The following is a 27,120-nucleotide window of genomic DNA, read 5'->3' as shown; positions in this document are numbered from 1 at the left end:
CAGGGGACCATATGGATGCTGGGAATCGAACCCAGGTCAGCTGTGTGCAAGGCAAACACTCTACCCGCTGTACTATCACTCCAGCACCCCCACTAAACCTCTTTCAATCCACTTGTCCTGAGCATAGAAATGCGTGGAAATGCAAGGACTCTGCTTCTGGTGAAAGAGTTAACGTAGCCAGTTCCCGCTTTCATGTTCCTAAAACTGTACTGTCTCCGTGGTTCTTCCTTGATGACCTGGTTCTTTGATTCTGCTTTTCCTTTATCTTTTTTCCCCATTTATACTCTTAGCAGCTTGGCCTATGAGAGCAGGAAAAGAAAGGATATTTTCAAAAACAGTACCTTTTCCATCACGGTTGATCTTACTCGTAGTTAAGTTTTTAAGTTTTTGAGAGCATAAATTCTGTTGACAACATATGGTAATCAGAGTTTAATTTTTTTTTGTTTTTGCTTTTGATTTTGGCTAGTTGGCAGTACTCAGGATCTATTCTTGACTCTATGCTCAAGAGTCACTCCTAGTGGTGTTTGGGGTACCAAAGGTGCTGAAGATGAAACAGGTTGAGGGTTCTTTTGGCGGGGGGGGGGGCTATACCCAGTGGTGCTCAGGAATTAATTCTGATTCTGTGCCAAGGGATAATGCCTGTAGACTCAGGGGACCATATGGGGTTCCAGGGGTCAAACTTAGGTTGGCCAAGCAAGTGCCCTACTTGCTATACTATCATTCTGGCCCAGGCTGACTGCATACAAGGCAAGAACATTAACCTCTGTACTATCCTTTCAGTCCTTAATTATAACTTTTTAAGGGTTTGCAGGTTTTGAGATTATACCCAGAGTTGCTCAAGGATTATTTCCGGCTTTGTGTTCAGGAGTGACACTTGGTGGTATTCAGGTGACCATAAGTGGCACTGAACCTGGGTCAGCTGCTTGTAAAGCAAGCACCTTAACTTCTGTATTATATCTTTGACCCCAATATGACAATTGTAAACATGAAAATGAAAAGACAATAAAGGTTTTATGATTCCAAATCTCAGTAATTGATACTCTTACTAATTCTTCCACCTGCATAGAAGAAATAAGCTAGACTGTGAAATAATTAAAATGCAATGATGAGAAGTTAAGGCCTTACATAAAGCCCCAAACTTAAGTGACAGTAGAACTGGGAATTGAAAGCAGTAGGAGGCAAATTTTAGCTCCAAGTACATTTGCTGCAAGGGGCCTATTGACTTTTGGTTTGCATGACTGGTCCAAGAAAGGAGAATCTATGGGACCAGAGAGAGACTACGGAGCTTAATGTGCTAGCCCCGCACCGACCAGTGTAGCAAATCACACAAGGAGAGTCTAATAGGACATCCCTTTGTATTAAATCTGAAACCTCAAATGATTCACCATTTAGTCTCAGGGTGGAATGACAAGAATGCTCCTCGCCCCAGCAGCGGACTCAGGGCTAATTGTCAGCTGAAATCCTTGAGAGGAAAGAGGGGGATTAATCTTCCTTGAAAAGTTATCACCATCAAGTCAGGTGGCTGTATGTAGACTTGTACCTTGAATTCATTCCATATTGGTATTCTAGAACCTTTTTGAGCTACCACTTGTTTGATAGTAGTCTGGGTTGTTATTATTGTAATAACTGAGAAAGGCAGGCCAGAGCTAACAAAGGCAGTGTTAAGAGTGAGGTCTAAGAGAATTCCCATATTTAAGATTTCAAGAATGAGGAATCCAACATAAAAAATAGGTAAACAAAATGCATTGAGCTACCAATACTGAGAGCTGTCAGAAACCAAAAAAAGAAGACCCGAATTCACAGAGACTACAGAGATTAGCATTATCAGATGGAGCGATAGCACAGTGGGTAGGGCTTTTGCCTTGCACGTGGCCGACCCCGGGGTTTGGTTCCTCCGCTCCTCTTGGAGAGCCCAGCAAGCTTCCGAGAGTATTCCATCCACATGGCAGAGCCTGGCAAGCTACCTGTGCGTATTTGATATGCCCAAAACAGTAACAACAAGTCTCACAATGATTCAATTTAAAAGTTTTTTAAAAAAGTAAAAAATAAAAAACTTCAGTTTTTCCTTTTTGAAAAAAAACCCAAACAAACAAAACTTGAACAGGTTTAAAAGTAACCAGATAGTTCCTACATGAAATATTGAAATATTTGGCAGTGAAACAATTTGAAGGTTTAATAACAATTTATGTATCTTTAAGAGATAATTAGCAAAATTAAAGCTAATTCCAAGGAAATTATCCAGAGTTTACCTCCTGAGATCAACTGAAAGAAAAATAAAACCGAGGAGTTAACATTTAAAGGAATAAGGTCTAATAAAGCAATTTTTAAAAAAGATAATGATTGTTGATCTCTTAGAACTGATAAAAAAGTTTCAATTCACAGCTCAAACTCAACAATTTCCAAACACACACACACACACACACATACACACAAAGATCTATTTGTTGTCATATTTTAGTGAAACAACAGATCTTTTAAAGAAGCTAACAGAAAATATAGATTAAAAATATCACTGAATTTTAGACATATAGCTTTAAAATCTAATTTTTTGCTGAAGACAGTGGTGAAAGTCAGAATAGTGAAGCAAAAAAAAAGAAGTGAAGCAGTGTTCTCACAGTGTTCTCAGTGTGCGTAGAGAAAATAGACGTCAACTTAGTATTGTATTTTAAGCTATGAAAACTATCTGTCAGAAAAGAATGCAAAATAGAATCATTTCAGATCTATAAAATCATTTTCACTTGCAGACCTTTATTAAGAGAATTCGGAAGGACATATTTCATGAGAAAGAAAGTGACCCTACATGTAGACCTGAGATTCAGGATGGCTTCTCAGAGAGGATGAATCTGTAGCACCATATAAGATGTATATAAAGCACCTTACAATATCCTGCCGGGCAAAACAAAACCAAGGAAGAAAAAGCAGTACAAAAGGAGTAGCTGGAATGTTCCACATGCTTGCGTCAGAAAAGTTGTAGAGATATCTATTGACACAAAACTTAATTAATTAATGAAATAGAGCAGGTCTGGAGAGACCTGGGCCAGAATGATAGTATAGCAGGGAAGGCACTTGTCTTGCACACCTGACCTAGTTTCAATACTAGTCAAGAATGATCCCTTAGCACAGCTGGGTATGGCCCCAAACCCAAAATAAGTATTCATGGACTAGCCAGTCAATAAAAAAGATGGGGTTTATATATACAACAAAATACTGAATAGCTACAAAGAAAAAAAGGAAATTTTACCATTTGAAACAACATGGATAGACATAAAGAGTGCTATGCTTAGTGAAATAAGTCAGACCAAGAAAGACCTGCACCAAATTGTTTCACTCATGTCACTGTATCACTGTCATCCCTTTGTTCATCAGTTTACTGGAGCAGGCACCAGTAACATCGTCATTCGTCCCAGGTTTTAGCAGCCTCTCCTTACTCGTTTTTCCCAACGATTGGAGGCTTTTTTCAGGGTCAGAGAAATGAAACTGTTATTGTTACTGTATTTGGTATATCGAATACACCACGGGGAGCTTGCCTCCTTTCACTCCTTATAGAGAAAATCAATAAACAGATGGGCTTAAAAACAATAATATTTGGATCCTAATATCAATTCATGGTTACCAGAAGGCAAAGGGAAGGTGCTCCATAGAGTGGTGGGAAAATCTGGACAAAGGGGTCACACATGTCGCTTTTCATGGATATATATTGATTTTCATCACTTCAGTATATATTTCTTGTTTAAAGCATGTAGTAAAAATTCATTAGAATGGTACACAAAACAATTTAGAAATCTGAAGATAAATATTAAAATTATGTAGAAAATCAACTAAAATGTCTAAGTGAAGAGGGAAGGTAGTGATTCTCCAAGGTCATGTAAAGCCCGTATCTTGGTCTATTCTGTTTGCCCACCACTGTGTATTGTATCCATATTTTCCCCCTTACACATATTTGTATTTGCTCAATATTATTGAGTTATCCAGGTGAGAGATTTTATATAATATAGAAAATTAAATAAAATACAATCCTGCTTTAAAGTGTTTAGTGTCTAGAGAAGGAAATGCACATGTCCTTAAATTATTTTATTTCAAGGTAGATACTGATGCACAAATAAGACTCTTACATGTCAAATGATGTGAGAAGAGAGAGAAAGCTAAACAGGGTTCATTAAGTGCAGATGGATTTGTAAAAGTGTGGTATTAGAAACAGCTCGGAGGCAGAGTTGAAATAAGCGCTGATGAATCCAAGTCAGCCTGGTACACTGGGCCTTTAGGGTGCCCCTAAAATGTTAGGGGTTCACTAATATCATGTGGTCATATGCAGAGAACTGGATAGTCCCTGTTGATAGGATAAAAACTGAAAACAAGGAGGAAAGGAATGGGATGGCCTTTTTGTCGAGTTTATGAATATTGAATATAAAAGTTTAGAGTTTCATCATGAATGGGTGTTGGATTTGTTGGAGAGGATGTGGGGAGAACGGGACCCTCCTACACTGCTGGTGGGAATGCCGACTGGTCCAGCCCCTTTGGAAAACAATATGGACACTTCTCAAAAAATTAGAAATTGAGCTTCCATTTGATCCAGCAATACCACTTCTGGGAATATACCCTGAAGAAACAAAAAAGTATAGTCGAAATGACATCTGTACTTATATGTTCATTGCGGCACTGTTTACAATAGCCAGAACCTGGAAAAAACCCGAGTGCTCAAGAACAGATGACTGGTTAAAGAAACTCTGGTACATCTATACAATAGAGTATTATGCAGCTGTTAGAAAAGATGAAGTCATGAACTTTGCATATAAGTGGATCAACATGGAAAGTATCATGCTAAGTGAAATGAGTCAGAAAGAGAGGGACAGACATAGAAAGATTGCACTCATCCGTGGAATATAAAATAACAGAGTAGGAGACTAATACCCAAGAATAGTAGTATATAATACTAGGAGGTTGACTCCATAGCTTGGAAGCTGGCCTCAAATGCTGGGGGAAGTCATACCAAATGGAGAAGGGAACACCAAGTAAAATGTGATTGGAGATCCTGCGTGGTAAGGGAAATGTGCGCTGAAAGTGGACTAGTGACTGAACATGATGGCCACTCAATACCCCTATTGCAGACCACAACACCCAAAAGGAGAGAGAGAGAACAAATTGGAATGCCCTGCCACAGAGGCGGGGTGGGAGGGATACTGGGTTCATTGGTGGTGGAGAATGGACACTTGGTGGAGGGATGGGCTCCCGAGCGCTGCACGAGGGAAAAACAAGCACGAAATGCTTTAATATGTAACTGTACCCTCACTGTGAGTCACTAATTAAAAAAAAAGTTTAGGGTTTAATAAAAACAAAAACACTAATTATAGGTGATAATTCATTTTGATTTTTACGTCTTAAAAAAGTAAAATGTAGTACCATTATTTTATTGATTTATTTTTTGGTCTTTTTATTGGGCCATTAAATTCAATATATTCTATTTATTTCCCCGTTTTTTTAAAACTGAATCACCGTGAGAAAGTGAGAAACAGTAATAAAGCTGTTTGTTACTGTGATCAGGTTTCAGTCATACAATGTTCTAACACCCATCCCACAACCAGTGTACATTTCCTACCACCAATGACCCCAGCATCCCTCCTGCCCCCACCCTTTCAGACTGCCGCTATGCAGGCACTTTCCTTCTCTCTCTCTCTCTCTCTCTCTCTCTCTCTCTCTCTCTCTCTCTCTCTAACATTACTTTACATTATTTTGTCTTTACATGTAGCTTGAAAACTGCCACTCAGATAAAATTTGTGACCAAGATGTTGGTTGGTGAGGGATTAAGGAGGATGAGTAATTGAATATTTTCCATTTATTTTTAAATTAAAGTGAACTCCAGGACCTTCACAGACCATTACATATTTGTTAGATAAAAGAATATATATGGCCCTTTGGACCCTGCTGCGGAGCGAGCATGATGGAAGAGCCCAAGGAAGCGCTCTTGGACTCCAAACAGCCCACTGAACTAATTCCAGCATGGGACCAGAGACCCCAGGGTGCGCTGAAACAGTGGGAGCCGGGCATCCCCCAATTCTTTTAACCTCTCTCTCTCTCCACACCTCCCCCCTGAGCACAGCGCAGGATCCGCGGTTTTCCTGAGCGCAAAATGGAGACGCCGAGCCTCTCTCTAGGCTTCTCCATCTTATGAGCACCATAAAAGGGTAAAAGTTTGTAGTGATGTTATTTCTGGTTGTACTTTCCCTGGACTTTATACAGAAACCCAAAACCGCTCGACCTAATGTCATCTTAGCATCAGCAATATGTAATATGTCCCTTTTTAATGGGTCGGACTTTTGTGGGAGATCCTAACAAGAATAGTAAGTCTGTTGCTGAAATATTGAAGGCAATCAAAGTGGTAGCCATCTCTCTAGACTGAACTAAGCTATATCCCCACGCCGGCTGAGAAGAAATATCCTTCTTTCTCGGGAAGAAAGGCGGCGTGGTGTCAAACATAGTGTGATGTCCATTAAGCAAACAGACCTGGTGGCGTGGGAATGGGATATAAGGGGAAAAATTATGTACATGGAACAGTGGGACGCTGGTGGAATCTCGAGCCGGAGCCGATACCAGCGCAAGCCCTTCGGTTCCAGAAACTGCTTGCAGAAACTCTACTAGTCTATCAACTAAGCCAGAGCCCCACGCCTGCCGATGACGGGAAATAACCATCCTTTTCGGTTTTTTTTTTTCCCTTGTCAGGCAGCGTGGTGATTACCAAACAGGCGTGAACTCGGTGGCGCGGGGCAAGGGGGAAAAAGAAAAGTTATGTAACAAACAGCGGGACTTAATATCTCTATATTCTTAGCAGTGGAGAACTATCAAATGCCTCCTTGGCAATAGGACTGCTTTCCTTTTTTGGGGGAAACCCCAACAACGGTAGTGAGTTGTGTGTTGAAACATGGAATGTAATCGAGATAAGGCATAAACGAAGTGGAACTTATCATGTACAAGGGTGGGGACTGGGGAGGTGGGAGGGGGTGGCAGGTATACTGGGGGGGTTGGTGATGGGAGATGGGCACTGGTAAAGGGAAGGGTGTTTGAGAATTGTATAACCGACATAATCCTGAGAACTATGTAACCCTCCACATGGTGATTCAATAAAATTATTTAAAAAAAAAAAAGAATATATATGTATATACATATATGAGAGATCATATCTTTAGTAATAAAAATAGTAACTGTGAATTTGAGAGTTATAAAGACAGTGTATAATTCACAAATACTCTCTTATGACTTTTTAAAAAAATTTGGATTACTTGCCTTCATTCATAGTTCTCAGTCCTAGAGTTTCTAAGGATTTACAGTGATTACCCAACATGATCAATATACTGGTCACTAACTCATTCGGGTGACTGAAGTGCAGTGTATTTTGTAATCTGTGATTGGGAAATTCTCTCAAACTGTCACTTGTAAGTTTGATTTTATTTCAGATCTAGTAAAATATTAAAGTACAATGATTTTGTTGATTTATTGGTTGCATTTGGAACTTACAGAAACAATCTCCAACAGATCAACTGCAATATTTTCAGAGCCCAGAAAGGTAAGCAGAATAGGTATTATGATCATCCCTAGCAGCTAAAAAACTTGAATTCAGGCTTGGTTCTACCACTACCTGGCCACAGATAAACAAAAAACTCACATTTCTAAGACCAGACTCATTTTCTGAATAATTGGAAGAATATCAATCAGGAACTACATCAGATTTTTGTCAAATATGACAAAAAATGTAGCATGTGTTGGAAAAATAAGAGGTTTCGAAGAAAAATATAATTAATATTTTTCGCTAATTAAAAATTTAGGGGCTGGTAGGGCGTTTGCATTGCACGAGGCCGACCCGGGTTCGATTCCCAGCATCCCATATCATCCCCCAGCACCGCCATGAGTAATTCCTGAGTGCAGAGCCAGGAGTAACCCCTGTGCACTGCTGGGTGTTACCCAAAAAGCAAAAAAAAAAAAAAAATTAGAAAGTTACTATTTTTTCTATTACTGAGTGCAGTTTAATTTAACATACTTTTTTTTATCATATCAATATACTGTAAGTTGCTTCTCTTTTCATTCAGGATGCACACCCTATTGCTTATATCTTGGAACTATTATGAATAAATCTGCTTTCAATATTAACGTATGTCATATATAGGCATCTGCTTTTATTTATCTTGAGTTACTACTCAGCCATGGAACTACATGGTAAATACACTTTTGTTTTGTTTTATCTATTTTACTATTAAGTTTTTCAGAACTGTCCAACTATCTTCTGAAATGGTTATGTCATATTATACTACCACCAGGAGTGAATAAGAATTGAGATTGACCCAAGTCTATGCTACTCCTGATAATGGTTAGTCTTCTTTAATTTTTGTGTGTTGTTTTAGGGAGATATCAGGGCTTAAAGGCTATTTCTAGCTCAGTTATGAGGGGTTCCCCCCAGAGTTCTCAAGGGACCACGTGGTACCAGGAGTAGAACGGGGGTCTCCTGTATGCAGAACAAACGCTCAGACCATTGAACTATTTCTCTTGCCTCAAATACTCTTTTTTTTCCCCACCGCCTTGCCTTAAATACTCTTAATGATATCAGTAGTTGTGCAGTGATCTTAATTTGCATTTCTCTAAATATCAATAATGTCGAATATATTTTCAGCATCATTGCTCAATTATTAGGTTATAAAACATAGCTTTTGGTGAAATGTTCAAATTATTTGCCCATCATTAGCTGGCTTACTTTAGCTTCAAATGAACTGCTAAGTCTGTTTCTTCTTCCAGCTTTTCTCCCAGAGATGTGACTGGGTTCCCCAATGAGCTTTCCTGCCTCAGGCAAGATTCATTTCTTTGCTTCATGTTTTAGAAATTTATTCACCATTTATTTTTACATTTTATTTCCCCCTTACACTTTATATAAACACTGTGGTTTACAAAGTTGTTCATGATAATTTATTACAGGTATTCAATATACCAACATCAATCCCACCACCATTGCACCTTCCCACCATCATTATTTCCAATTTCCCCAAACACCCCTTAAGCCTGCCCCTATAGAAGACCTTCAGTAACTTCTTTTCCATTGCTTGTATTAATTTGCTAAGAGAATCTCAAAAAATGTGTTCTCTGAAGAAATTCAGTGAAGATTATGTATCTCACCATGGAGCTATTGAATCCTTGTATAACAGATCACTAAAATGTTGTTAATAACAGTATGGACGCATGTCAAAATATTAGAAATTGAGTTCCCATTTGATCCAGCTACACCACTTCTGGGAATATATCTTGGAAATGCAAAAAGAGTATAGTATAAATGACATTTGCACTTATATGTTCATTGTAGCACTGTTTACAATAGCCGGAATCTGGAAAAAACCCAAGTGCCCAAGAAAAGATGACTTGTTAAAGAAACTTTGGAACATCTACACAATGAAAAGATGAAGTCATGAAATTTGTATATAGATGGATCAACATGGAAAGTATCATGTTAATTGAAATGAGTCATAAAGAGAGGGACAGACATAGAAATATTGCACTCATTTGTGGAATATAAAGTAACAAAATGGGAGACTAATGCCCAAGAATAGTAGAGATAAGTACCAGGAGGATTACTCTACAGCTTAGAAGCCAGCCTTGCATGCTGGGGGAAAAGGCAGCTCAGATAGAGAAGAGACCACCAAGTAAAGGGTGCTAGGAGGGCCCGCTTGGGGTTGGGAGATGCAGGATGAAAGTAGACTATAGACCAAACATGATGGCCACTTAATGCCTCTATTGCAAACCACAACACCCAAAAGGAGAGTGAGAGAGAGAGAGCAAAAGGGAATGCCCTACTATAGATGTGGGGTGGGGTGGAAGGGACAGGGTGGGGGTGGTGGGAGGGATACTGGGACCATTGGTGGTGGAAAATGGGCACTGGTGGAGGGATGGGTACCCGACCATTTTATGACTGAAAAACAAGCACGGAAGTTTGTAAGTCTGCAACTGTACCTCACTAATAAAAAATTAAAAAGAAAAAACCCATAAAATGGAAATAATAATAAAAAATAATAAGAAGACTTCTGTGTTGATATTTAAATTGAGATTGGGTGTCTTCTACATTACATCCCATCCAGTCTAGTATGCTACTCCTGGTTTATCTGTTGTAGAATTTGAGGTGTCACTCCAGAAAACCCAACATTTTTCACAGGCTTATCGATCTGGAGTTAAAGTTTTAACTGCAGCAGCTTTAGGGCATGTGAGTGACTTCCAGAACTTCTGGAAATACTGGGAGATGGGAGAAGGTAGTCCACGCTGACCCCGTAAAATCTGAATATTTCAGTCACAAAACCTGCATACCTGAGTTTTTCCAACAGATTAATTTCTGGATGAGGCTCATCCAGGCAGTGGAGTGTGGCTGGGAGCATGGCGGCATTTGTGGACTGTGGAGGTTTTTGGCTTCCAGGGCTCTTTTCAGACAGTGATGGGCTCAACCACCCCCTTGCGGGGTACCCTTAACTCATTTTTTAATATTTTTGTTGTGGCAGTGGTAGTCCTCCAGTAATGTTATAAGATTGCTTCTTTTGAGCCACTATGGCTTGCCTTCTCCCTGTTTTTAGTACTAAGTACTGTTTTCTTTGATATTGATCATCAATCTGATTCACTAGTATGTCATTTAGTCCCTATATATTGGATTTTTTTCAGTTTTTTATGTTTTTTTTGCAAATTTTATACTATATGATCAAAAAGTTATTTGATAAGATTTAAATCTTGATGAATTTATTGACAGTTACCTGTTTTATGTATCAACAGGTGATATATTCTAGAAAATGTTTCATGTGAACTTGAGAAGACTGAGGAATGTGCCTTGGAGCTTTTTTTTTCTTTTGTAAACATCTATTCAGCTCACCAGATCTAATTTGTAGAAAGCTATTTTTTTTTTAATCTGGGTAATCTGTTTCTTATCTGATTAATTTTTCCAGTGAAGAGAGTGTGGTGCTAAAGTCCCCTACTACTATTGTGTTCCTCTCCAAGTCTCCTTTAGCTCTATTAATAATTGTTTTATGAAATAAAATAAATTTATTTAATTTGATGCTCCTTGGTGTAGTATTTATTGAGTTTTAAGTTTCATTAATGGACTGATCCTTAATTATTCTATAATGTCTATGATTGTCTCTTATTAATTGGTTTCTGTTTTCTCTTATTAATTGGCCACACTAGATTGTTCTTAGGATTTACTCCTGGCTCTGTACTCAGGGATAACTCCTGGCAGTATTCCGGGGACCAGATGGGTTGCCAGGGATTAAGCTCATGTGCAAGGAAAGTGCTCTGCCTGTTGCACTACCTTTACTTTCTCTCCAGACCCACCTTATTAACCTTTTCAATTAAAGTAAACAAAGTTTACATTGCTCTGTTGTATTAGGAATTTTCCCCCAGGGTTTGTCATTGTCTACTTTTATGCCTTCCCCTTACTTTGGTTCTCTCTGTGCATTTATGGCTTATAGGAATGGCAAATCTTCAGAGTTTTATGTAATTCTCGCCTCTCTGGTTTTTATCCCTAAAGACTCCACCTCCTTGGGCCTTCCAATGCTTCCTGTGTCATCTGATGAATGCAGGGAGACTGCCAGCTATTCCTGCTTGTCCTCACCAGCAGTAAACCAGATAAGGGTGCCACTCGCCTTGTGCATTTCTCTTACTCAGGAATCATTGCTCTGTGCTCATAGACAAATTCTGAAAAACATATATGCATTTTCCCTATTTTTTTAGACATTCCATATTGACTAGAAGTGAAAGTGTTAAATCTGCTCTTCATACTATTTCTTATTTATATGATTCCTTCCTTTTTTGCATATCTTACAAATGTCAAATGTTAGATTAAACTAAAGCATATGAAATGATTTCTCTTGAAGAAAAAATAGAGAATTAATAAAGTTAAAGATGAAGGTTGCTCAACATACTGTGAATACTAAATATTTGCATAAACCATAGTCACTTAAAGGGTCTTGGAGACTAATACAGTTGTAGACAACTTTTTTTAAGACTACAGCATTGCTCTTTTCAATAGAGAATACCCCTGTACATTTTTTCTTTGCTTCTAACCCCGTTTATTTCCTGTCTCCTTACCCACAAAACTATTTCCCCAGCAATATTGCCTGTGTTTGCTATGTCTCTATATCCTTTCCTAGCTGCTACAGGCTTCCTCAAGCTGCCCACTCAACCATTAAGCCCTGATTTGAGAAGGAGTGATAAAGCCATTAGCTGCTTCCACTTAGGGATGATCTTACAAAACCTGACTCTTGTCCTTATTTCAGTTCAATTACGCATTCTGATTTCCTGAATTTGCTGATGCTTTATTTATGTTAGGCAAGGACTGCTGTGCTGGCCTTGTAAAAATAGTCTGTGCCCTCAAAAAAGCATTTTGTTCTGCCACATTTATGTCACACATTTGCTCTACAATGGAAAGTTGAAACTAGGAGGTTTAAGTAAATGTCAGCCTATGATAGGCGTGATTCTGGAATGTGCATTTCTGTCTTCTGAAAGAAACATTACTTAAGATTGCTTTGTTATTTGCAAAACCACAATCCTAATAAATATTGTATTAAGAGAGTATTACTAGCTTTTACTAGGACACTGGCATCTGTGAAGATCCACGTTTGATCTGAGTTCATTCCAAGACTGTCTATTATTTCTTATACTGGCACCAAATCAAATAGTAACTCCTTTTTTGTTTTGTTATTCATTTTGGGGCCACACCCAGTGGGGCTCAAGACTTACTCCTGGTTCTGTGGTCAGAGATCACCCTTGATGGTTCTTGGGGTACCATAGGAGGATTAGGCCATTAACCCAGGTCAGTCTCATGCAAGGCAAGAGCCCTACCCATATCTCTACAGTCAAATAATAATTTATTTACAGAAATATAGGAGTAGGACTGGCCCAACCATGTTTAGGCATGTAGAAGAAGAGCAGGAAGTTGTTTAGAGGAAGCAAAGACAACTATTAGTCACTTTAATTAGTGAGAATCTACTAAGTACATAGGCCAAGGAAACAAATAAGAAAACGTCCTTTCCTTCTCTTCCTACTACACTATAGTTAGGGCTCACTTTTTTGAGCTCATGCTTATGCAACTTGGCTATCTCCTGTGTGAGGAGGAGATTAGCCCATGCAACTTCAATGGTGCAGTGGTTGACTTACAGATCCCAGCTCAAAAGTGATGCAGCTGGTACTCAGATTCTAGACTCAGTCTGCACATGCTGTCTCTGTCCTGTAGAGCCAGGTCCGCTGTCCCTCTCAGCTTCTCTTTGCCTTTGTAGGTAGTATTGTCAACTTTAGTGAATGTAGGGAGGTGATCAGATCACATGATCTTTAGTAAATAACTTGAAAGCCCCACCTAGATAGTCAAAATGGTTCTCAAGCAAAGAAGTGGCCGTCGGGTTGTCTCTCATCATGCTAATAACCCATGTCAGCTTACAGCTTCTTCTTAATGGGAACTTCGAATGCTTCTTTCTTCTCTGTTAGAGAAAGGTGCTCAGCACTGTAGCAGGAACTTTAGAAGTGTTGCTCAATAAAAATCTGAGGTTTAGAAGTGCACCAGCAGTGGGATTTGAACTTAACTCAGTATTTGCACCAACGTGCAGTCTTTCCTCCCCAGGCTGGGGGAATGACCTCCTTGTGGCAGTGGCCACTCATGCCACCACCAGTTAATTTCTCCTTTCACAGTGCATTGGAACATATCTCAGTCTCCTATACCAAACTCTTATGAGGGTAGCCTGACTACCCCAACCAAATTAGGCCAATAGTCCAATATTCAATCCCAATCAAAATACCCCCTCAAACTCACAGAACTATTGATGGACACAAGAATCAGTACAAACACAATATAAAAGAACATATCCCCTGAGTCAGTATTAGAGGTCCCACATAAGTCAACAGGAGCATCAAAGAGGATGGTAATGTCTTTGAAGGGGTAAGAGGAGACCACCATCTATGGAGCTCTGCAGAGTCCTCCCTGGCAGTGAGAGGAAAACAGTGATAGTGAACTGGAAGTATCCACCTCCAAACAACAACAATATCATAGGAAAACAGCTCAGATTGATGAAGGAAAGCTCTGAAGCCTCAACAAGGAATACCCACATACATAATCTCTCTGATAAAAAATTTAGAGATAAAATGGTGAGGTTGTTTAATGAACTCAAAGAAACAGTGGAACAGACCACTTGTATCATTTGTCATCCCGTTGATCTTTGATTTGCTCGAGCGTCTTCATTTGTCCCTGTTGCGTGCTAGTGCAGCCCAATGATATCTGCTTGCTCCAGGCACATGAAGAGCCTCAAATCATTCATTCAGGGATTTGACAAGAAATCTGACCATCTAGTTGGTGGGCAGACATGAGGTCTTCTGACGTCCTGTGGAATCCAGTCAGTAAGAGCTCTAGTCCAGCAGTCGTCTCTGAATCGCATTACACGAACCATCTGATTTTTGATGCCTTGGCAAACAAGACAGCGTCCCAGATTCTTGACCATCAATGGAGGGCAGAATTTCAAATTCCTTCTCTCACTTGAGTGAGACGTGATACTCCTAGCATAGCTCTTTCGATTCCTCTTTGGGATATCCTAATAGCATTCTCATCCTGTTTGCATAGGGCCCAGGTCTCTGAGGCATATGTTAGTGCAGGAAGAATGGTGGAATCGAAAAGATGTGCCCGGAGTCGGAGGTACTTTGTTCTCTTAACCACTTCCTCGACGTTTTTGAAGGCATTCCACGCTGCTCTCTTCCTTCTGCGCAGTTCTGGCACCAAGTCATTCCTCATGTTGATTTCTCGACCCAGGTACACAAAGCTGCTGCATTTGGAGATGTTCGTTCCATTGAGAGCAAATGGAGCTTCAGGGACCAGTTTGTTTTCCATGAACATCGTCTTGTTGAGATTCAGCTGCAATCTGACCTTTCCACACTCGTAGTCGAAGTTGGCCAGCATTTGTGCCGCTTGGCTAATGTTTGGTGTTATGAGAATGATGTCATCAGCGAAGTGGAGGTGGTGTAATTGCCGACCATCTATCTTCACTCCCATTCCTTCCCATTCCAGTCATCGCATGATGCTCCACAATGAAATTGACCACATCATATTCAATCGAAGGTTTTGTCTGACCAATGTCCCTGTTGTCCCAAAATTCCAAATGGGATCGGACCACCGTCTCCTTCATGCAAAATTCTACTTCACAGAGCGGGGAGAAAAGTCTGCAAAATTTCAGTCTAAGAAGGCAACTCCCAGAATAACCACCAACTGGGAGCTCTTTCGCACTATTGCAGCAACATGGGAAGATGTCGTCCTTGACAACATCGACAAGGAATACAATTGATTGGTTCAGCACCTCCATGACTGTGCGAAGAATGCCGAGAATGAGAAAGACAACCAGACGCCTGTCTTCAGAAACTCTCGAGCTCATTCATCAACGTGGTTTGACGCGAGCCTCAGGCAACCACAAGCTAACATCCGAACTCACAAAGCTGTGCAGAGATGCAATAAAAGAAGACCTCAAAGAGAGAAGAGCAGCAGTGTTGGCCAGTGCAGCAGAAGCCGGGAAAAGTATTCGCAATGCTCACCTGTCCTTCGCCAATTACAAGACCAAGATGACTGCCCTCCAATGTCCCGATGGATCTATCACATCTTCCAGAAAGTCAATGGAGAGGATTATTCACGACTTCTACTCGGATCTATTTGAAAGCCATGTCCACCTGCCCACGTACCAAATTCCACAGGATGGATATGTCGTTCCCAACGTTCTCCCTTCTAAAATCCGACATGCCATTTCATTGGTAAAAATGCGTACAGCACCTAGTCTGGACAAGGTCAGACCTGAACACCTGAAAAATATGCCACCAGTACTCATCAATACACTGGCTCGACTCTTCACACGCTACCTGTCTGAATGCAAGTTTCCGTCCCAGTGGAAAACCAGTAGGATTGTTCTGTTGTACAAGAAGGGAGACATCCACGACATCAGCAACTCTTGCCCAATCTGCCTGCTGTCTGTCATCTACAAGTTGTTCACTCATGTCATCCTGAATATAATAGGCAGAACACTAGACGAAGGACAACCATGCGAGCAAGCCGGGGTCCAAAGGGGATTTGGCATGATAGACCATATCCACACAGTGACCAAACTCATTGAAGTTTCACAAGAGTTCAAGATGTCACTCTGTCTAATGTTCATCGACTTAAGGAAGGCCTTTGATTCTGTTGAGACTGAGGCGGTCATGGAAGCCCTGGCCAAACAGGGCGTTCAAATTCAGTATATCAAAATCCTCCATGAGCTATATTGTGGATTCACCACCAGAATCTTACCATTCTACAAGGAAGTGATCAGTGATGTAAAGAGAGGGGTGTGGCAAGGTGATACCATTTCACTGAAACTCTTCAGTGCCACCCTCAAGTGGAACAGGTAGCCAATAAAATACAGGAGGATATGAAATAAACAGTGGAATGCACAGCCAATAAAATACAGGAGAAAATAAGAGTAGGAATTAAAAAACTACAAAAAGAAGTGTCACTAATTAAAAATTCGGTAGATGAAATAAAAAACTTAGCTGTTGCCCTCAATAGTAGAATGAAAACAGTTGAAGACAGTATCAGAGATCTTGAAGATTAGCTGTAGAAAACATCCAGACAACAACAGAAGATGGGAAAAGACCTCAAAATAGCTCAAGGGTGGGTAAGAGACCTATGGGATGAATTCAAAGAAAGAACATAAGAGTCAATGGAGTACCAGAGAGACAGGGAACCAACCCTAATGAGGTACTAACAGTTAAAGACAACATTGCTGAAAAGTTTCCACAGCTGGAGAATGCAGATCCAAGAATACTGAAGGGAACCAGCTAAAAGAGATCTTAATAAAAAGACTCCAAGACATATCATAATATCATGAATATACACGATATGTATATGAATGTTGAATACCACAGACAGTGATACAATACTGTAAGCAGCAGGATCAAAAGAAGAAATCACATACAAAGGAGCATCCCTTAGATTTAGAGCTGACTTATCAGATGAAACTCTAAGGGCCTAAATACAGTGGTGGGATATTGTGAAAAAACTCAATGAAATTAATGCCTCACCACAAATACTTTATCTGCTGAGGCTATCATTCATATTTGAAGGAATGATACACTACTCCACCGATAAACAACAGCTCAGGAACTTCATAGACTCAAAAACAACTTTAAAAGAAGGACTAATGGGGTTACTGTAAGACAAGACAAACCCCACAAACACAACAAACTTCTACGTAAAGATGGCACAAAACCCCATGACAATAATCTATCTCAATATCAATGGTTTAAATGAACCAATTAAGAGACACAGAGAGGCAAAATGGATTAAAAAACTAAATCCAAAATTCTGCTGCTTAGAAGAAAGCATATTTGAACAGTCAGAGCAAACACAGACTCAAAGTCAAAGGCTGGAAAACAATCCTTCAAGTAAACAACTCCTTCAAAAAAGTTGAGGTAGCCATACTAGTATCCTACAACATAGATTTCAGGCTGAAAAAAGATTGGAAAGGACAGAAAAGGCCATTTCTTAAAAATCAAGGGGAGAAAGAAATGACACTCCTAAACATATACGCATTCAATTAGGGTCCAGCAAAATACTTAAAACAACTGTGAATAGACATCAAGGAAAACATTGGTAGCAATAAAATAGTAGTCAGAGACTTCAGCACTACCTTATTGCTCTTAATACATCAATGAGACTAAAACTCAGCAGTAAATACTGACTCTGAAGGAAGAAATGGAAGTGAGAGGGCTAAATGATATATACAAGGCTTTTCATCTCCAAAAAGCCGAATACACATTCTTCTCCAATGCACATGGAAAATTTTCCAAGATAGATCACCTGCTGGGCCACAAAATATATCTCAATAAAATCAAGAAATAGAAATTGTATCAAATATCTTTTCAGACACCACGATACACTGAAAATAGAAGTTAAACACACACAGAAATGTAGAATCAAATCAAACACCTGGAAATTAAATAACTCGTTGCTGAACAACCAGTGGGTTAGAAAAAAATCAAAGAGGAAATAAAAAGATTTCTGGAAATAAATGAGAACGAGGATATAAGCTACCAGAACTTGTGGAACACGGCTAAAGCAGGAAAGTTTATAGCTCTGCAAGCATTCATCAGGAAGAAAGGTCATACATAAATAATTTGACTTTGTAGCTAAGAGCTTAGAAAATGACCAACAATATGAGCCCAAACCAGGCAGAAGGAAAGAAATAATGAAACATAGAGCAGAAATCAATGAGCTGGAATCCCCAAAAACAATGCAAAAGATCAATGAAACCAAAAGTTGGATCTCTGAAAAAATAAACAAGGTTGACAAAACACTAGCAAGATAGACAGAGAGAGGGAAAGAGAGAGAGAGAGACAGAAGGCAGGCTGGGGGGTGGAGGGTGATGGGAGGGAAACTTGGGACTCTGGTGCTGGGAAATATATACTGGTGGAGGGATGGGTGTTGGAACACTGTATGAGAGAAACCTAATCATGAACAGCTTTGTAAGGGTCTATCTTACAGTGGTTCAATAAAAAAAAATATCTTGGGGGAAAAAATCTGAAAATCTGAATTTTACAGAAAATAGGCACTTCCTGGAAAAATAGGCAATTTCTTTACATGACAATTTGTTCCCTTTGACTCTCAATTTTTAATCCAAGATGATATCCAAAATGTTCTTTTCAAACACATTCAGTGATTCTCCCAAATGGAATTCTCAGATAAATCTCTCTGATTTCACATCAGAGTTGAATATATGAGGCCAGGTCACTAGGAGACAGATTGAGCAGAATGAGCAGAGAAGGTTATCAGAAGGCAGAATGAAATTGACCTTTGACACAGGCTTAATAGGTGTCAGGATAAGCTGTGATTACTTTAAGCTATTTTCTAAACTTTCAATCTTTTCATACGTTAACTCTTCCTAAATTAAACATGACAGAAAAAACTGGATATTTTCATATTTCAAATTGAAGGTGAGTCTTAAATAATTTATGAATATGCCAAGTCCTTCACTCTAAACCAGAATTGTAGCAGGATGCATGGGAGAAAATATACAGGTGATGTCTGGTAGAGGTCAGTGCAGTACAAATTATGTTAAACATAACTTTTACATTTTTCCTACTATGTTGTAGGATCAAATTATGAATTTAGGTCAAATGGTAAAAATTATATAGATAACCAAATAGTATGTGAAATTGCACACTGACACACTAACAATTACCCTCGTACTCACATGCTTTCACTCATTCACACTAATTTAAACACAAATATACAACTTTTAAAAAGTTGTCCTCACTCAAACATGATTAACTCTTCCTGCTCGATTGAGAAGAAATGCAGGAATACAACAAATTAAATTCATCGACTTCAACATTTGGAGATCATGTAACTACTACGTATTATTCTTCTTTCTCCTATAATGTGTTCTGAAATTTACTCCAGATATCTCCAACCCTATATGACAAACATTTTTCACCTCACTCTACCCAAAAGCATCAACCAGACATATGAAGCTGGGTGATCTGAAATTTTTGTATAAATGAATTGCTCTTTTGGGGAGTACACCCAGATTACCTTGAATTAGGAAGAAAATGGTCCCTAATTAATAAATTGTATCAGGATAACCAGATATCTATTTGAGAAAAAAAGTAACCAGTTGGATTCTTATTTCACAATTAAGAAGATAAATTTTAGCTGGATGAATTTCAAAAAATTTTAAGGTTAAGAAAGGTTAAGAAACTTTCAGATCACCCAATTTATGTCTGATTGATGTTACTGGGTGAAATGGGGAGCAAGTTATATAAACCCTTTAAAAACTGAAAACTAAATGGACCAAACTACTTAAGTGAAAATGAACATTATAAAATCTGTACAGAGAAAAAAATCACTTAAAAATATGATCCCAAACACAGAAGACAGGAAATATTGATATGACTTGCTAGCTATCTAGAGAGATGTGCTTTTAATTTTCTCTTGAACTTCTTTTACCTTTACATTTCTCTTGTCACAGTAGCTTTATATTAATTTACAGAAAGGGTTTGCTGTGCTTCTCGGGTATTCTCCGGTACAAGGAGTCAAAGATGGGGAGAATCTGAGGAACCAAGACCACACAGACCTGATAAAAAATATTGATCTGGTAAGCATCAAATAGTGCCAATAGGCAATTTTTAGAATGATGTAAATTCTTTTAATTATCATAAATGACACAATAATGGTGGAGGATCATGGGGACTCTGGTAGTTGAGAAAGTGCAGTTATTTTGTTCATTGAAACCCATAAATGCAAGCTCTATCATAACCATGTCCCCAAACTATAATAAAAAACTGGTTTTTGAAAGGATTTTAAAAAATTCAGTGTCATGTTTTTTTTTTTTTTTTTTTAATGGGAGGTGAGGATTTTGGATCACACCTGGTAGTGCATAGGATCTTATAGTCAGGAGTGAGGCCTACAATGCTCACCAGGCCATATATGGTGGGGAGGAATTAAATCTGGGTTAGTAACATGCAATGCAGTCATCTTACCTTCTGTACTAGCTCTCTAGTCTCAATAAAACTAAAAAGATATCTCTACCATATTCACTGTCACTGTAGCACTGTCATCCCCATTGCTCATTGATTTGTTTGGGTGGGCACCAGTATTGTCTCCATTGTAAGACTGGTTACTGTTTTTGGCATATTGAATATGCCACGGGTAGCTTGCCAGGCTCTGCCGTGTGGATGGGATACTCTTGGTAGCTTGCTGGGCTCTTTGAGAGGGGCGAAGGAACTGAACCCGGGTCGGCCGCGTGCAAGGCAAATGCCCTACCCGCTGTGTTATCGCTCCAGCCCTCTACCATATATATTGAGACATAATTACTGTAAAGCAGCCTGTAAATTTGAGGTGTATAATGTATATGATATATCAAATTATTAAAAATTACCATTATAACATGATCTAACAGTCACATCAGATCAGTTCATTACTTCATTTTTTTCCTCAATCATGGCAACTATATTTGAGATTTATTCTCATTTAAGATCTCCCAGTGATTTTCAAGTATGTTTTATAGCGTTGTTTGTTGACTGTTATCACCATTTTATATATTAGAAAGTTAGAAAAGTTATTCATATTGAAACTGAAAATTTCCAACTGTTGATCAATACCTCCCCATTTTATTCAATCCCCAATGTCCTGGCGACCACTATTCTATCCTATTTCTGTTTTTCATTTTTATGTCCCGTAAATAGATGATATCATACAATACTTGTCTTTTCCAGAATTAATTCATTTTGACATATTGCATGAAAATTAAGCCCAAATTATTACAAATAGTAGGATGTTTGTATTTCTCTTTGATGCATAATATTCCACTTTTTATGTGTATGTTTTATCTTTATTCACCCTTTGAGAGACAATTTGGACTGTTTCTGCATCTTGACTATTGTGAATAATGTATAATAATTATGGGTTAAAATTCTACTTCCCTGAGGAGACTGACACTTTAAGGTATTTTTGGGAGAGGGAGCAATGGCAGAGGGAGCAATCCTGAGCTAGGATGATAGGATTTAAGTTCAGCATCAGTTCTGCCATCCACAGTGGTGCTTTGCTTTCAACTCAACCATTCTGTAACTCAGTCTGATTATTCAAATATACAAATGCATTAAACCCAGGACCTGGGACTCCTTCCAGCTTTAAAGCATGCTAAGTTTTTGTTCAGTGTTACTGTTATGTTCTTTGTTTATGCCTAGACCTTCCCAACTGTTTTGAATTATGAAATTAGATCAACAGTGGAAGAACCCAGACTTCTGTTTGATGAAATGCCTCAGAGAAATTTTAGTGTCTACTGGTTAAAAATAATTTGCTTGGCTCCAAAAAGATAGTTGTGAAATCTTTTGGCAGTAATTTAAGTGGAAGGGCTTGGCAGGGGCTAGCCAATATGTCGGAGTTGCTGAAAACAAAATTTTTTTTGAATATTCTTTTTCAGAAAAAAATTACATTGTGTCAACTTGATTCTGAGGGCTCTTATATTCATGTAAAGACTTTCAAACTTATAATATTTCAAACCCCCTTCATGCTAATATCCTCAGCAATCATTAAACATTATGTTCTGGGGCTGAAGCGATAGCACAGTGGGTAGGGCGTTTGCCTTGCAAGCGGCCAACCCGGGTTCAATTCCCAGCATCCCATATGGTCCCCTGAGCACCGCCAGGAGTAATTCCTGAGTGCAAAGCCAGGAGTAACCCCTGTGCATCACCAGGTGTGACCCAAAAAGCAAAAACAAAAAACAAAAACCACACATTATGTTCTGCTTATATTCTCTCTCCTTCCTTCCTTCCTTCCTTCCTTTCTTCCTTCCTTCCTTCCTTCCTTCCTTCCTTCCTTCCTTCCTTCCTTCCTTCCTTCCTTCCTTCCTTCCTTCCTTCCTTCCTTCCTTCCTTCCTTCCTTCCTTCCTTCTTTGGAAAAGTGCCGAGGGCTCAATTTCAGTAAACATAGGCATTTTATTGTGTCACTGGGGCTAATCTAGCTAGTTGATAGAACTGCTGAATCTGTTAAACCTGCAAAATGTCATTCTTGGGATTATGCTAAGCCTTGCAATTAGTTAATAAAAATCATTACACTGCAAAAAGTCTATTTAGCCCTCCAGTTGCATCTTCAGTTTTCCATTTGCCCTTCCCCATCACTCACTCTACCTCCTAACTGCTGCACAATAAGGGCAACTCACGTATCTTGGTGCTTTCCCCACCAAGGATCTTGCATATAGCAATAAAGCTGTATTGCTTTAGAGTCAGGTAAGTAGAAACACTATGTATTTAATGAAGAAATGCACATACATATTGGACAGGGAAAGGAGAAGGTAAAATAAATTTAATTTCTTTTATGCTGACTGACCGATTTTTGTAGTGCACTTCGTGAATTCCATGACAGCTGCCCTGATTTCATTTAGATGCCCCCTTTCTGGTAAGAGAGATGTAAGGTGGTGAAAATAAATGCAGCTTTTATTAAAATTTTATTTTTTATTAAGTTTATTTTATTAAAATAAACTTTTGCATGTCCTAGGAGCCGGACTCTGTATGGAAGCAAATCAGGCCTTAAAATTCTCCAAGCAAAATTTGGAGGCTTCAGAAGTACATGGTCAGTTAATTCATGGCTTAATGAATTCTACTGTTCGACAAAAAATATATATTTTCAACTTATAGATAAATTTATAAGGAAGTAATTATCAAAGATGAGGTTAGAAAACATTGGCATCTGTATACATCCCTAAAGAATCAGAATCTTAAAAGAAGGGTTGGAAAGCCCCAGAATTGTGGGGCTGAATCCCCAGACTGAAATAATAACTGAAATAATTGCAAGCCTGACTCCCCAGACTGAAAACATTTTAGTTACATGTAAAATATATTGTCCTGGGGGCTGGAGCAATAGCACAGCGGGTAGGGCGTTTGCCTTGCATGCAGCCGACCCGGGTTCGAATCCCAGCATCCCATATGGTCCCCTGAGCACTGCCAGGGGTAATTTCTGAGTGCAGAGCCAGGAGTAACCCCTGTGCATCGCCAGGTGTGACTCAAAAAAAAAGAAAATATATATATATATTGTCCTCTCTATCTTCCTTAGCCCTTCTTTATTCCCCTCTCCCACACTCTATTCTATCAACAAGGCTTCTTTGTGGAATAAACATGAGTCCAGAAATAGGTGGAAAATGAGAAAAGAGAAGCTTGAACAGCAATGGCATGTTACGGCTGATGAAAGATGCACTTTTCTCCTAATTGTTTTCTAAGAGGGATTTGTCTGGACTCAGAATTATGAAATAATGCAAGTTGTGGTCCCTGTGAACAAACATTCAGCATGATCTCTTCTGCAGCTCTCCTTGGTGGTGGTGCTAGAACATCTTTCCAGGGTTACTTACAGTCGGCTGCTAACAGCCTTGCTAGCCTTCCCCAATTTTTCCTGGAAATATTTCTCCTAAACCAGACCGGTTCCCTCATTTAGCAAATTAATCCTCTTAAATGACAAAAGCAAAGTGTGGTACACATTTTGAAGCTCATAAAACAGCCGTCCTTCTCTCCCTATGCTTCCCCCAATCTTCCTTCTCCCTCTTTCTCCCTAGCTTCCCGTTCCTCTGTGTGCCTTTTGTAACCTTTCTCTAGGCTCTTCTCTCTCTCCCTTTAATAGTCCTAGATAGAAAATGCTGCTTTCCTTAAAGAAAATAGTAAGAAAAAACAGAAGAAACAAACTTGTATCCATTTTCCGAAACAATATGATTGTTGTTTAACAACACACGATGGTTACTAACAGGCAGGGGGGCTGGTGAAGCGCAGGCTGGCGTGCTCTGCTCTGGTTGCAGGCAGGCTGCCTTGCTGCATCTCCTCCCGGCTTTGCCTTCCACACCTCCTTCCCGGCACACAGTTAAGGTGTCTCTTCTGAGACCTGTTTGATCAGGTAGAGTGCAGAGACGGGATCTAGAGCCAGCTTTCCACCTCCACTGGCCTGTTTGACCTTGAGCAGGTCACTTAATGTCTATAACCCCCTCTCCCCTTTGGGTCTGAAAAGGAAGACTTAGATGGCTTTGTCCCCAGTGTTTGGACAGCCCTAATGTCCTGATTTACTTCTTCTGAAATAAGGCAAACCAAAGGGTTTTTTTGAGTGTTTGTTTGTTTAGGGCCACACCTTGTGGTACTCATAATACCACAATGAAGGTGGTACTCCTGGCTCTGCACCCAGGGATCACTCCTGGCAGGGGGCTCTCAGGATGATATGGGATGCTGAGACTGCATGCATGGCATACACCCCTATCCACTGTACTATCACTCCGGCCTCCAGCCAAGGTCTTTGTAAGAGGGGACAGGCCAATTCAAATCATGAATAGAATTGGAATCGGAGCAGAATTTCCCTGAAACTGTGCATTTCCTGTGAAAAGGGGATATTAATGTTCTAGAGATTTTTCAGAATGAAACAAATAAAGGGCACTAACAAAAGCCATCTAAGGAATGGAGAAGGCTGGACCGTAATGGAGAGACTGTTTCAGTAGCTTCTTGCTGCACTCAGTCTGCAGTTCCACATCCCCTGAGATTCCAGGCAAGGTCATAAGACTATTAAAAAAACAGAGCTTGGCTACCAAAGTGATGTTTTTATGAAAAAAAAACACAAAAAATTAAAAAACAAAAAACAAGACCAAAAAAACCTTCTTGAATGGCTTCCCTCAGCCATACTTCAACTTACTTTCTCTTAAATATATCTTTTTTTTTTTTTTTTTTGCTTTTTGTGTCACACCTGGCAATGCACAGGGGTTACTCCTGGCTCTGCGCTCAGGATTACTCCTGGTGGTGCTCGGGGGACTATATGGGATGCTGGGAATCGAACCTGAGTTAGCCGGGTGCAAGGCAAACGCACTACCCACTGTGCTATGACTCTAGTCCCTTAAATATATCTTGTGTAAATTTCTCAGCTCTTTTGCTCACTTTAGGCATTAAAAATGTTGATTACACTTAATAATTTAAATTGTAATCTATTTGATTCCCACCACAGTGTGATTCGTAGAATTTGCTTCTCACTGACAAAACAATGAAAATTTACACAATTGTTTACATTTGTCATTTTCATTTCACATTTCCTTAGAAAAACTTTTGAGCATTTTAGTTTGAAGTAGTTTTAAATTTAGAGAAAAGTTTAAAAATGATCATACTCAAAACCTACTATTTTTATTTTATTTTTAATTTTTTTATGAATCACTGTGAGGTATAGTTACAGACTTACAAACCTTTGTTTATGTTCCAGTTATACAATGATTGAGTACTCATCCCTCCACCAGTGCCCATTTTCCCATCCGAGGGCACCCCTTTTGGGTGTTATGGTTTGTGATTACAGTTATGAAGTGACCATCATGTTAGGTCTATAGTCTACTTTCAGCACACATCTTCCATCCTGAGAGAACCGTCCAAGCATCCTTTACTTGGTGGTCCCTTCTCTATCTCAGCTGCCTTTTCACCCCTTTCCCCCCTCCCCCCCCCCACCCCTGGCATGTGAGAACTGCTTCCAAGCCGTGGAGCAATCTTCCTGGTCCTTATCTCTACTATCCTTGGATGTTAGTCTCCCATTATGTTACTTTATATTCCACAAATGAGCACAGTCCTTCTATGTATGTCACTCTCTTTCTGACTCATTTCACTTAGCATGATACTCTCCATGTCAATTCACTTATAAGCAAATTTCATGGCTTCATCTTTTTTAACAGCTGCATAGTATTCCATGTGTAGATGTAACAGAGTTTCTTTCACCAGTCGTCTGTTCTCGACCACTTGGGTTTCAAAAACTACTTTTAAGCCAGAATCCTCAAATAATAACATTGACCTCATTTTCTTTATTATTCTGACTTACACAGATAATATTGAAAATATTTATATGCATATTTTATTAACCCTCTGAAAGTTTCAGGCTAATGACCCTTTTCCCACAATACTTCAGTTTGCATTTAGAATATGTATATATATATATATATATATATATATATATATATATAAACCCACTCTAGGTGCCATCTTGCCGCATTCAACAGAGAAGAATCCAGGCGTTCCAGTAAGTCACATAGGCCAGAGAATGCTCCGGACCCCAGACCGGGCCAGAAACCCCGGGGAGCCAGATGGAGGAGGTAGAGCCGATATGCCTTCTCCAGATGGAGCCCCGGCGACACTGAGCAGAAACTAACACTGCTCTGGGACGCTGGACTGGGACATTTCCAAATTGCGCTGCCGCTAATGCGGCCGTGCGACCTTTTCTGAAAAATGAAAACATACAATCTATTGATGCCATCCAGCATGTCTGACTGTTGGAGAAAAACCTCCAAATAATAATAGTGAGATTCCTGTTGAAAACTGAATGTAATCAAAGTAAGAAAAGAGTGATTTGAAAAATGTCTGCCACACAGGCAGAGGGGGAGTGCGAGGGTATGCGCGGGTTTGGTGGTGGATCAAATATGAAAACTTTGTATCTGTATTTCACAGTGATTCATTAAAAATAATTAAAAATAAAAACAACAAAAACAAAAAGCAATGCACAAAAAAAAGAATATGTATATATATTCGTATATGACCACAGAAATTATGTTATGTGCATAAAATCAACATTGATA

Source organism: Sorex araneus, chromosome 2, assembly GCF_027595985.1.
Source record: "Sorex araneus isolate mSorAra2 chromosome 2, mSorAra2.pri, whole genome shotgun sequence".
Taxonomy (NCBI): domain Eukaryota; kingdom Metazoa; phylum Chordata; class Mammalia; order Eulipotyphla; family Soricidae; genus Sorex; species Sorex araneus.
The sequence above is the reverse complement of the archived record's forward strand: the minus strand, read 5'-3'. Positions refer to the sequence as shown.